The sequence below is a fragment of the Triticum dicoccoides genome, chromosome 1B (assembly GCF_002162155.2).
Source record: "Triticum dicoccoides isolate Atlit2015 ecotype Zavitan chromosome 1B, WEW_v2.0, whole genome shotgun sequence".
In the NCBI taxonomy this organism is placed as follows: domain Eukaryota; kingdom Viridiplantae; phylum Streptophyta; class Magnoliopsida; order Poales; family Poaceae; genus Triticum; species Triticum dicoccoides.
In genome coordinates this window covers 392392401-392403537 of record NC_041381.1, presented here as the reverse complement: position 1 = coordinate 392403537, position 11137 = coordinate 392392401, and the positions used below count along the sequence as shown (strand labels likewise).

At 37.9% G+C, this 11137-nt stretch overlaps 1 long non-coding RNA gene across 14 annotated transcripts; it reads left to right on the top strand.

The window, feature by feature from the left end:
- Positions 1-6: 6 nt before the first annotated feature.
- On the top strand, positions 7-5491 carry LOC119337230. 14 transcript variants are annotated; one of them, XR_005163123.1, is made up of 11 exons: positions 7-495; positions 592-655; positions 803-874; positions 1007-1110; positions 1828-1975; positions 2166-2798; positions 3465-3593; positions 3974-4089; positions 4590-4764; positions 4865-4977; positions 5062-5491. It is a non-coding gene; the product is annotated as an uncharacterized LOC119337230 (long non-coding RNA). The 14 variants fall into 14 exon arrangements; XR_005163103.1 differs by lacking the exon at positions 4590-4764 and having other exon boundaries at positions 2166-2242; positions 2553-2798; positions 3465-4089; XR_005163105.1 differs by lacking the exon at positions 4590-4764 and having other exon boundaries at positions 2166-2242; positions 2350-2798; positions 3465-4089.
- The last annotated feature ends 5646 nt before the right edge of the window (positions 5492-11137 follow it).

Below are 11137 nucleotides of genomic sequence, written 5' to 3'. Positions count from 1 at the left end.
CTCCTTCCCTCCTACACCGGCGCCGCCCTTACCTCGCGCCGACAGCCGCCCTCCCTCGCGCGCCGGCCTCCTCCACCCTCGCGCGCCGGCCTCCTCCACCCCCACGCTCAGGACGCCTTCCTTCCTCCACTCCGGTCACCTTCCTTCCTCCGCTCCGGTTGCCTTCCTCCTCGCGCACCGGCCTCCTCCCTACCCCGCGCTCTATCTACCTTTCTTCTCGCGCTTCGGCCGTCTTCCTCCCCGCGCTCCGGCCGCCTTCCTCCCCGTGGTCCGGCCTCCTTCCTCCCCGCAATTAGTCCGCCTCCCTCCCCACGCTCCGTCCACCTTCCTCCCCGAGAACCGTCCGCCTTCTCCCCTGAGATCCCACGGCCGTACCACCGCCGGCCAACCCCTCCATCTGTAAGTAAGGGCACTTGGCCGCCCTCCACGCCGGGGTGGCCCTGCTAGCCATCAGCGGGGGAAGCGGAGTAGCTGCCATGGCGGGGGTGAAGACGAGTTCGTCCTACCTTACCTACATTTGAATTTGGACTTCAACAAATTGCGAGCATGAACTGAATTCTGAAAAAATACATTTTGCCGATGTTCTTGCAGGTTCAGGAACAACTTTGGCTTGAGGCTGTGCAAAGACCACCGCCCGTCCCTACCTTACCTACAGGTTCGGGTCTTAATTAAACTCGATTGTCAAAATGGATACAGTACTTAGAAAAACATTGCTTAGTGTTCCGTTCTTGTAGACTAATTAACCTGTCAGGTTGGTGCTGATTTGGGACTATGATTAAAACTAGAGGCTGATGTTGTTCAGGCTCATGGAGCTCATGGAGCTCGACCTCTCCTCCGTGGCCTCCGTCTGCAAGTTCGCCGATGACATCCTCATGTATGTACGCCTCCTCTTCTAATCCCCACACTGCTTCGTACTAGTTCCAATCATGCCCCACCAAAAAAGAAAACATACACTAGGTATCACAGTTCACTATGGATTTGATCATCAGTTCATAAAAAATCACAGAAAAAAGAACAATGTGTTACTACCATGGGAGGCTCCCTGCTGGATGTCGGCGCCGGAGGGGTATCCCCGCAGCCATAGACTTCTCTTCTCTCCTGCAATGCAAGGTTGATTTTCCTCTTAAACATTCACACAGAAAAGAATAGAGCTACTCCGTACACATTGTGTGCCAGCATCAGAACATCTTATACTAATTAGTAAGTTCAGGAAATATGTTCCAAACTGAAGCTCAGACAAGGAGACAGGGATATATAGACAGAGTGCTATGATGTGTGTTGTTAGTTATGAATAATTCGGGGAAAAAACTGGATACTCATCATGGGTTATGAAGTAGACAAAAATGCATTTCATAGCATTTGCTATATATGCGTACACCTTTGTAGTCTTTTTCAGTTCAAGTTTTGCTAAGAAAAAAAGATTTGTCGCAATTCAATATAAAATAGTGAAATCAGTTAGCTGATGGAAAATAATTCAAGTATATGTGTGCACACTGCAGTAGCAATTCGGGCATGCATGGTGTGCGCTCTGTGTGTTATTTTTCCGAGACGTGAGCTGTCTGATCCTCTAAATAGGAGAATTTGTGTTTATTGAGATACCATAGATGGATGCCATTCGTGCTCCCATTTATATTTGGGCTTATCATAGTTCACTAGGGAGAGCTATTATGTACAGAAGTACATGTATTGATGCCCCCGGAGTCCATGTATCGTTATAAAAAAATAGTTTAGTTTTTGTTAAAAATTGCTTGCACCTGTTTTGTTCCTCCAGATGCCCCCTCCTCTTGCCTACTCCCTGACCGTCTCCCTCGTGCCCCATCCGTCCAGGTATGGTACTCACACCAGTTCAAGTAATGATGTTGCAACAAGTACAGCTCCTCCCCCTGTCAAGCTTAGTGAGCCAAAAAAGAGCATGTTGATGGATGATTGCTAGCTCGCTTCATCATCGGCAGATTTTCCCGTCTACTAACTTGTGGTTAATTCCTTCTATCCTTCTATCCTTGTGGATGCCTACAAAATATAGTTTTCTGTGCTGCTACTTCATCAGTCCGTAATGTGCATAAGCTGTAGTCCTGGTTGTGTAGAGAAATGAGGTGTGTGGCTGGTTCACTGTGTGTGTGTGTGTGCATATGTGTTAACTGGTGGCCGGTGGTGTGTGTGTGCAGGGTACTGCCGGAGATAAGTAGTAGGCGGCAAAGTGTTTTGAAGTAGCACCAAGATGGGGCATAAAGCTGGCGAGCAGGTATGAGCAGCGAGCTGCTACTGCACTTGTGAGGGTACTTCCGGGAATGAATCTGGCTAGTTATAGCTATTGGTACTAAACTTGTGTGCGTGTGTTATCTTTGGTAGCTAATTTTTGCCGTGTGCAACTACTGAACCTGGTGTCCTGCTGCTATTGAACTGTTTTGATGCAAATGTCGCTGATGAACATACTTTGTGTAGAAAAAGCTACAAAAAATCACTTTTTCTGGTTGTAAGAATTTCTAAACTTGCTCTGGTCTAGCAGTTCAACAAATATTGATGTTTGGTTAATATTACCACGCTCTACGCAGCGCTTCCACGGGATCCTCTGCACGCAGTCGGCGTCTCACCTCACGCCGCCGCACGCCATCTTCCTTGCTTGTCGGTGTCATACAGGTTTCTTCGGCCGCCGCCTCGCCCTGACCCAACTATCTCGAATTTGCGCTGGGACCGGCCTTCATCGAAGTTTCTCCCAATCCTTCGACCTCGTCGTGCCATGCAGCATGCTTCAGTTCAAGAAAAATCTCAATAAAAGTTCAGAGTAGTTCACACTTCAGGTTGGATCCTTCTTTATTCAAATTTTGTTCAATGAAGCTCCCGTTTCCTGGGCTGGAGCAAGCCCATACAAAAAACCCTACAAAAAAAAACATAAGTTCAAAGTCAGGAAACCAAAAAGTTCAGCCAAAAATAAAACTGTCAAAAATATGATAATGATTGTATGCTTGTCTACCTTTCTCATATCGAGCCGCTGATGTCTGCTTTTTCCCCATCTCTGCTTGTATGCTTTCTAAAGTTCGCCTAGTAGGGTTTTTTTAGTAAACATTGTAGGCTTTTTTCAGTTCAATGGATTCAAAAATAGAAAACACTGCGGCTGGGTGATGATTCATTTGTTTACTTTTCTTCTCACACTTTGCTACATGGAGAAAAAAGTGGCATGCTGATAATTCATCTTCGGTGTACTCTCAAAGTGAGAGACAGAAAAATTGACAACGGCTGCAGTGTATTTTTCTCTAGTTTTACACGTTTGGTACCTATTGTCAACTAGATAACTTAATACATGCGCCATTGGAGGCTTAGCTGCCTGTCCAAACTGAGTACTGTTGGACAACAAGAGCTGCAGTAGTTTATCAGTAGATATTCATTAGCAAAATTCATGTTACAAATTTTCATGATTCAGTTCTAGTGTTTTCACCACTAATAACTAATTCATATTACTATTGTAGTTAGCACCTGGCGTCGGCCGAGGCAACAATCCCCACCTCCCCTGACCAGATCCTCCATGGCCCTCGGCCACGAGCTCGTCCACCATGGTTACTCGCAGTCGTCAAAGTGGAGCACGGACATCAGTCCAAGTAGAATTGAAGCCACCATCTTCACCATTTTCTTATCATTCTCACATTATTTTCTTGGTGAATTAGCAATTACTGCTATTGTAGAAAGGAGCTTGTTGGTGTTTCTGTTTCTTTTTGGTATGTGTTTATGAGCATGTGAGGGCAGTGGACATTTTGTCCTTCTGATAATCTCCTTTAATAATAACACACACCTCCTCTTAATGAGAAGATGTGCAAAACTTTCCATGACTCTTAAAAAGAGCCGTTTTGCATATGTATAGTTTTGACCTACTTAAATATTGAGCCTACCATTTTTTATGAGTACCATGAGTATAATGTTGTTCTTTTCCTAGCTGAGTCCGGTGAAGTACTAACAATGAGTTTTTTGGTCGGCCTTCCAGATCTGGAGTGGAAGCTTATATATGTTGGATCAGCTGAAGATGAGAACTATTATCAGCAATTTGAGAGTGTGCTTGTTGGCCCTGTGAATGTTGGGACATACCATTTTGTTCTGGAGGTAAATAGGTTACTGATCTATGACTTTGTGATCTGCATCATGAACTCTGTTATGAAAATGATGTTTCACAACTGCGCAGAGATCCGCCTGTTCATATTACAGTTGGGCAGCTGCTTTGCTCCTACCTCAGAACATCAATTTTCATGCTCTGGTTGACATTATGCTTGCAGCTGAGTGTACTTATTCTGATGCTCTGATTGACCTTTTGCTTGCAGCTGAGCTGGACTTCCTCCTATTCAAATGCTTGCACACACAAAACTAGCAGTTCGATTACTAAATTATTTTTTTAGTTCAGTTCAATTAATAAATTTACTTCGGTTCAAATTCTTGTTATAGTTTCTGGTCAAATGTATTGTTTCAGTTCAGGCCTCTAGAGTAGCTGGTGGATCCAAGTGAAAGTGCCCATGAACAGTCATATCATTTTCATTGTGAACTTATAAATGTTACTATACATGAACTTGGTTGTTCTTTTTACAAGAACTTGTACATTGCCTTGTCAGGTTGTGCATGTACTAACCAGAAGTCTACCCCAGTTGAGCAAAGAAAATTCTACATCAGTTCAGACTAAAAAAAGACCATAAATTTAAGAGGAAGAAAAAAATTAATGAGAGAAAAAGCTGAGGTGGCTCACTAAAGAAACCCGAGAAAGCTAAAGTTTTGCTGCATATCAAACATGTATGCACATTTTGTGTTTAAACATGTTTTGGTCCATTGACAATTTGAACTTGCAACCTTACTATCTTGTACTATGGTCTAAAAAATTGTACTCATGCAGGTAGTTGAAAGGTGCAGACTTGGCAGCGGTGTGGTTCGTTCAACAACAGTGCAATGACAAAAAGAACATCAGTTCAAAAAAATTATGCAGGAGGTTTGGGAGCCAAACAACTGGTATTTTGTTGTGTTTTAATTTTTTGGGTCCATGATTGATCAAAGAGAGAAAGATGATGTATGATATATATACTGTTGCTGTAGGAGGTTCAAAGATTGTCGTGGAGCAAGTTCAAGAGTTTGGTTTCATGTGAAAAATGTGATTTTTTGGTCAGGATTTTGCATGATTGATAGCCATCAGTGGCAGCCGGCGAGTAGTTCAAGCCCGCATGCGCGAGCCGCCCATCGTCTTCCACACGTGATCCTATTGCTTGATGATGCTTGACATGAACTCAACAAGATGGATGGAATTTTTGCAATGTAATGTAAATGAATATGGTAAACAAATTGGGACACCAGATTGTTTTAGAGGTGGAGTTTGTGCTCCAGTTGAGTTGCAGCAGATTGTGGCTGTTGGTTGTTTCAAGTGAAGGTGGTCGGGTATTACTTGTGTAGGACTGAATGAATCTTGTATGTAAAGGAAACTGGATCGAATAGTTGTCAGTATTAAGATTTAAAATTACATTTTGATCCATTCTCTTGTGATTTTAGGCTGAACTCCAATACTTGCATTCGCCTCCCCAATGACGATGTGTTCCCTCAGTCCTCTCTCGACAAACCCAACAGTACAGGTTCTCCGGTGCGCCAAGTATTGCCTGCGGTGATGCCTGCATCATGGCCCATTAAGGAGATCTTGTGTATTCCACATAGAAGAAATATTGTTCGTTCATGAATATTCTCACCAGGTAGGAAGTTTTTGGAGAAGAAACCATAAGTTTTTAAAAGAATGAATGGTAAAAATGTAAGTCCGTTCAACTATATAAACCATAAAGGTACGATGGTGATGACATTGACAATAAGGATATGGATGAGAAAGAAAATTAAAAACTAAAACTAAAAGAACATCGAGGGATTGTTTTTTGAGAAGTACAAACTCTCTAGTACCATAAGTTAAAAATAAGAATTTTCTAAGTTCTGACTCAAGGGGACAAATTTGCAAAAAAAAAATCATAGCAGTAAAGGTTCGAAGGAAAAAAGCAACTTAACAAATGAAAAAAACGACAATGGATTTATATTATGTTAATCACCGGTATGCTCTTGTTTGTCAGTTCATGTGTGCTCTTGTTATCAGGTCGTGTGCCAACTTGTTATCAATTTTGTGTGTGTGTGAGTTGGTAAACCAAGTGTAGCTGCTGCAGAAAAAAGGCATGGGATGTGCTGCCCTCAGTTCTCTCGATAAATCCAGCAGTGCAGGTTCTCTGGTGCGCCAAGTATTGCCGGCGGCGATGCTTGCATTATGACCCATTGAGGAGATGCAATTTTCCTGGTTTTCACAAACAACATGGATTTTAGTCCAGCTACAGAAACCACGCAAGTTCAGTGACGATGATATCATAAGTTCGGACAAGAAAATAAATGAGAATTAAAATAGAAAAATTTAAATTCTACAAGTTCAAGTGCTCATCCACACATGGTAATTCAATTTGGTAAAAGTTTAAAATGGTAAAAAGTTCAAGTTGCAAAACAAGAGAAATCTAGAACATTCGTTTCCAAAAAAAATTTGACTTCAAAAAAAAAGAAACACGCAAAAAACTTTGGCAAAAAAATAACATTCAGTTCAACAATAAAAATCATGCAAGTTCAGGGCTAAGATACAGTAAACAGTTGAAAACTTACAAAAAAAAATTACCCAAAAAACAAAGCAAAGTCTAATCAGTGAAAATACGCTTAGTATAAACCCATGCAAACATCAGTACAAGTATACTTTTTCGGATCTATTCAAAATTACTCTACAAAAAATAGCTCAGTACAAACATACACATATATCAGTACGACTACTCTGTTTTTTAGACGAGAAAACAGCAGGATCCGTCATGCCGTATTCGAAATTACTCTTAAACGGTTGCGAAGTAGAGAAAACGTTCAACATGACTAAGTTTCGCATTTTCGATAGCTATCCAACGGTATATTATTTGCCCCATTTCGACAAACTTTTTTAAAAAATTGCATTCAAAATCAAATTTGATCGTATTTGAAGTCGTATTTAAACCATAAGGAATTAAGAAAAACTTTCTATACACAAAAGTTGCGCATTTTCCATAGCTTTTCAAGGGCGTATCATTTGCGTCAATCCGACAAACCGTTTGCAAAAAACAGTGAAAAAACGTTTCGCCTAGAATTTCACCATTTTTTAAATTACTTTTAAATCATATAGAATTTGAAAAAATATTAGATATATGGAAGATGCGGATTTTCACAAGCTTTCCAACGCCATCTCATTTTCTCAATTCCAACAAACCGTTTGAAAATTAAGTCCAAAATACGATTCGCGTTTTCTGTTTTGAAAAAAACAGCTTTTTCAAAACTGCTCTTAATTCATAATTTTTTTGCAAAAACAAATTATAAGATTGTAATGTGGATGTCAAGAGATTTCCAACGATATATTACACGCCCCGTTTCGACCAAAAAAATTGAAAAAAAAATTAAACTACAGAAGACGATTTTTAACAGCAACAGAAAGCATCAGTTCAACCGTTCGAATTTCATCAGTTCAACCGCTTGAATTATATATATACAAAATAGCCTCTAACCGGCGACGAGGGCACCCAATAGGAGTTAGCCTATTTGGCGACCTACACGCCAAATTGGACCGGCCCGACTCGCATGTCTGTTGGTTTTTTAATCTTTGCTCGACAGTTGGTGTCTATTGGACCTCGACCAGTCTCGTAAGGCGGTTTCTTTTTCGTTTTCGTTTTTTCTTTTGTTTTTCTACTTTTTGGTTTTTCTTGTTTTTTTATTTTCTATTTGTTTATTTTTTGCTTTCTATTTTACTTTTCTTTCGGTTCTTTATTGTTAATATAATCATGTATTTAAAAAATCTTCATAGTGCACTTTAAAAATATATGTCATCGTATTAAAGAAATTAATACTGTGTAGTTCAAAAAATGTTCAACATGTACTTAAAAATGTTCAGCATGTATTTAAAAAACTATTCATTATGTATCACAAAAGTTGACCATCTATTCAAAACAAGTTCATCTTGCATTTAATTAAATGATCATCATGTATTTTTCACGTTTTAAAATGTGCGTCCTGTATTTTTTAATGTTTGTCGCACATTTGAAAATGTACATCTTGTATTTCAGAATTTGTTCAGGATGTATTAGGAAAATGTTCATCTTGTTTTAGAAAATGTCCTTTGTGCACTTAAAACTTAATCATGTGCTGAAACACGGTCATCGTGTATTAAAAAGGCTCAATGTTTATTTAAAAATATTCACGTATTTCAAAAAAAATTAAAATGTCATCACGTCTCAAAACATTTTTCATCAATTATTAAAATAATTTCAACGCATATTAGTATGCTGTTCATCGTGTATGTAAAACATGTCTGTAGTGTACTTAAAAATGCTAACACCATGTATTAAAAAGCATTCATCATGTAATTTAAGAAAATATTCATGTAAATTTTAAAAGGCGTTCACGTATTTTTTTAAACATTTGTGAATTTTTAGAAAGAGTCCGTACATGTTTGAGAAAAAAAGAAAACAAGAAAAATACATGAAAAACATACGTGTACATGCCGCAGATTCATGTACAAAGTGGACAGAGAAAAGAAAAAGGGCAATGACCCAAAGAGAGCGCCCCTATGTCTCGCTGTACGCGAGACAGAGGGCATTTCTTATTTGGCGCTACAGGCGCCAGTTAACGTGCATTTTCGTTAACTGGCGCCTCTGGCGTCCGTAAATGGGCCAGCCCATCTAGGCCCCGTTTAACATTTTCTTTTTTGAAAATTCTATGAACTTTTCTGAATATCTATGAACTTTTTCAAAATTTCAGCAGTTTTATTTCAGATTAATGAAATCTTATGAATATCGATGAACTTTTTTGTAATTTGATGAACATCTTTTTGAAAACGGATGAACTTTATTTTTATCTATGAACTTTTTCTAAAAATACATGAATTTTTTTGAATTTCTATGAACTTCTTCGTAATTTAATGAACTTTAAAAAAAAGAACTTTTGCTAAATTGGATGAAAATAAAATTTAATTTGAATGAACTTTTTTTCAAGTTGATGAACTTTTATAAACCTTTCGAATGGATGAACTTTTTTTCAAGTTGATGAACTTTTGCTAAATTGGATGAAAATAAAATTTAATTTAATTTGAATGAACTTTTTTCGAATGGATGAACCTTTTTTCTTTAAATCTGTAAACCTTTTTTGATTTCATATTTTTATTTTCGTAACAGAAAATTAAAAAAAAAACTGGGGAAGCACACTAGTGGGCCGTCCCATGCTAGCCACGCTGCAGGCGCGGTCTTTGCGTCAAAGAGTTGACATTTCGCACAGGGGGTGTCTCGCCTGGGCTGGCTCATTTGGCGTTCGCAAACTGAAAAAATGTGAAAAACAGAGAGAGGCTCGAGATTTAAACTCAAGACCTACCGTGTAGTACCCTCATGGCTAGCCATTGCACCACGAAAGTTCCTTTGGAAATTTTAAGCAGCACACTTTATAAGAACATAATCCAAGACAGATCTAAACTTTTTTTAAAGTTTGAACGCAGTTTGTTTTCACAATCTGTACCTTTTCTTGGACGCAGACAATTCCAAAATTGTGATTAATTATTTTAAAATGCTTAACATTTTCTGACCTGTGAACAATTTTTTTAAAAACAGCAAAGTTTTTTTGTAATGTTGGACAAACATTTCAAAAACAAGAACGTTTCATAAAATTTTGAACTAAAATAGTAAAAGTGAACATTTTTGGAACTTGGAACGAAATTCGAAGAAAGCAAAAATATTCTTGGATATGTGAACAAATTTGGCAATGCGAACATTATTTGGAATTGTGACCATTTTCTGAAAAGGCGAACAAGCTTTGAAACTTGAACATTTTTTGAATTAATAGAAACAAGATTTCAAATGTGAACAAAATTCTGAAAATCTGAATATTTTTTGAAAATGCGAACAAGTTTTGAAACTCGAACAATCTTTGATTTAATGGAAACAAGATTTCAAATGTGAACAAAATTTTGAAAATCTGAACATTTTTTGAATTATTAGAAACAAGGTTTCAAATGTGAACAAAAAATTGAAAATCTGAACATTTTTTGAAAATGTGAACAAGTTTTGAAACTTGAACATTTTTTGAATTAATAGAAACAAGATTTCAAAATGTGAACATTAGTTTTGAAAATTTGACTATTTTTTGAAAATGCGAACAAGTTTTGAAACTCGAACAATGTTTGATTTAATGGAAACAAGGTTTCAAATATGAACAAAAAATTGAAAATCTGAACATTTTTTGAAAATGTGAACAAGTTTTGAAACTTGAACATTTGTTGAATTAATAGAAACAAGATTTCAAAATGTGAGCATTAGTTTGAAATTTGAACATTTTTTGAAAATGGGAACAAGTTTTGAAACTTGGACATTTTTTTAATTAATAAAAACAAGATATCAAAATGTGAACAAAAAATTGAAAATCGAAACATTTTTAAGAACTCGAACAAGTTTTGAAACTCGAACATTTTTTGAATTAATAGAAACCAGTTTTTAAAATGTGAACAAAAATTTGAAAATCTGAACATTTTTTGTATTGTTTATCATTTATTTAGAGAAGATTGTTTGAAATTTTGAGCTAAATTTGAAATTTCAAACAAATTATGAAATTCTGAATTTATTTAAAATTGGAAACTGAAAAAGGAAACAAAAAGAACATAAAAAGAAAAAATAAACAGAAAAACAGAAAAACGAAAAAGGAAAAGAAGACAAAAAGGAAATAAAAGACCCGGTTTGGGAACCTTCCAGAAGATTCCCAAAACCGGAAAAGACCGCTGGAACCTTCGAGAAGCGTGCCTAAACCGGCAAGGAGGAACGCATTAACGCGTCGGCCCATCTCAACGCTCGATCGCAAAAGGTCGACAACGTGGCGCAAAATGCGTTATATAGGGTTTTCCTCCCGTGACAGAGGGCAACATCTCGCGGCGGGGAGCTCTACATAGGCCGCGGCCCAGGCGCGCGGGAAGATCCAGCCTCATTCTTCTTTCTTGTTTTGTTTCTGTTCTCTGTTTTCTGTTTTCTGTTTTTCTTTGTTTGTTTACTTTTGTTTATAATTTACAATTTTCTAAGTATATTTATTAGAAGAAGCACTCTATAGAAAAGTGTTTAATAAGTAT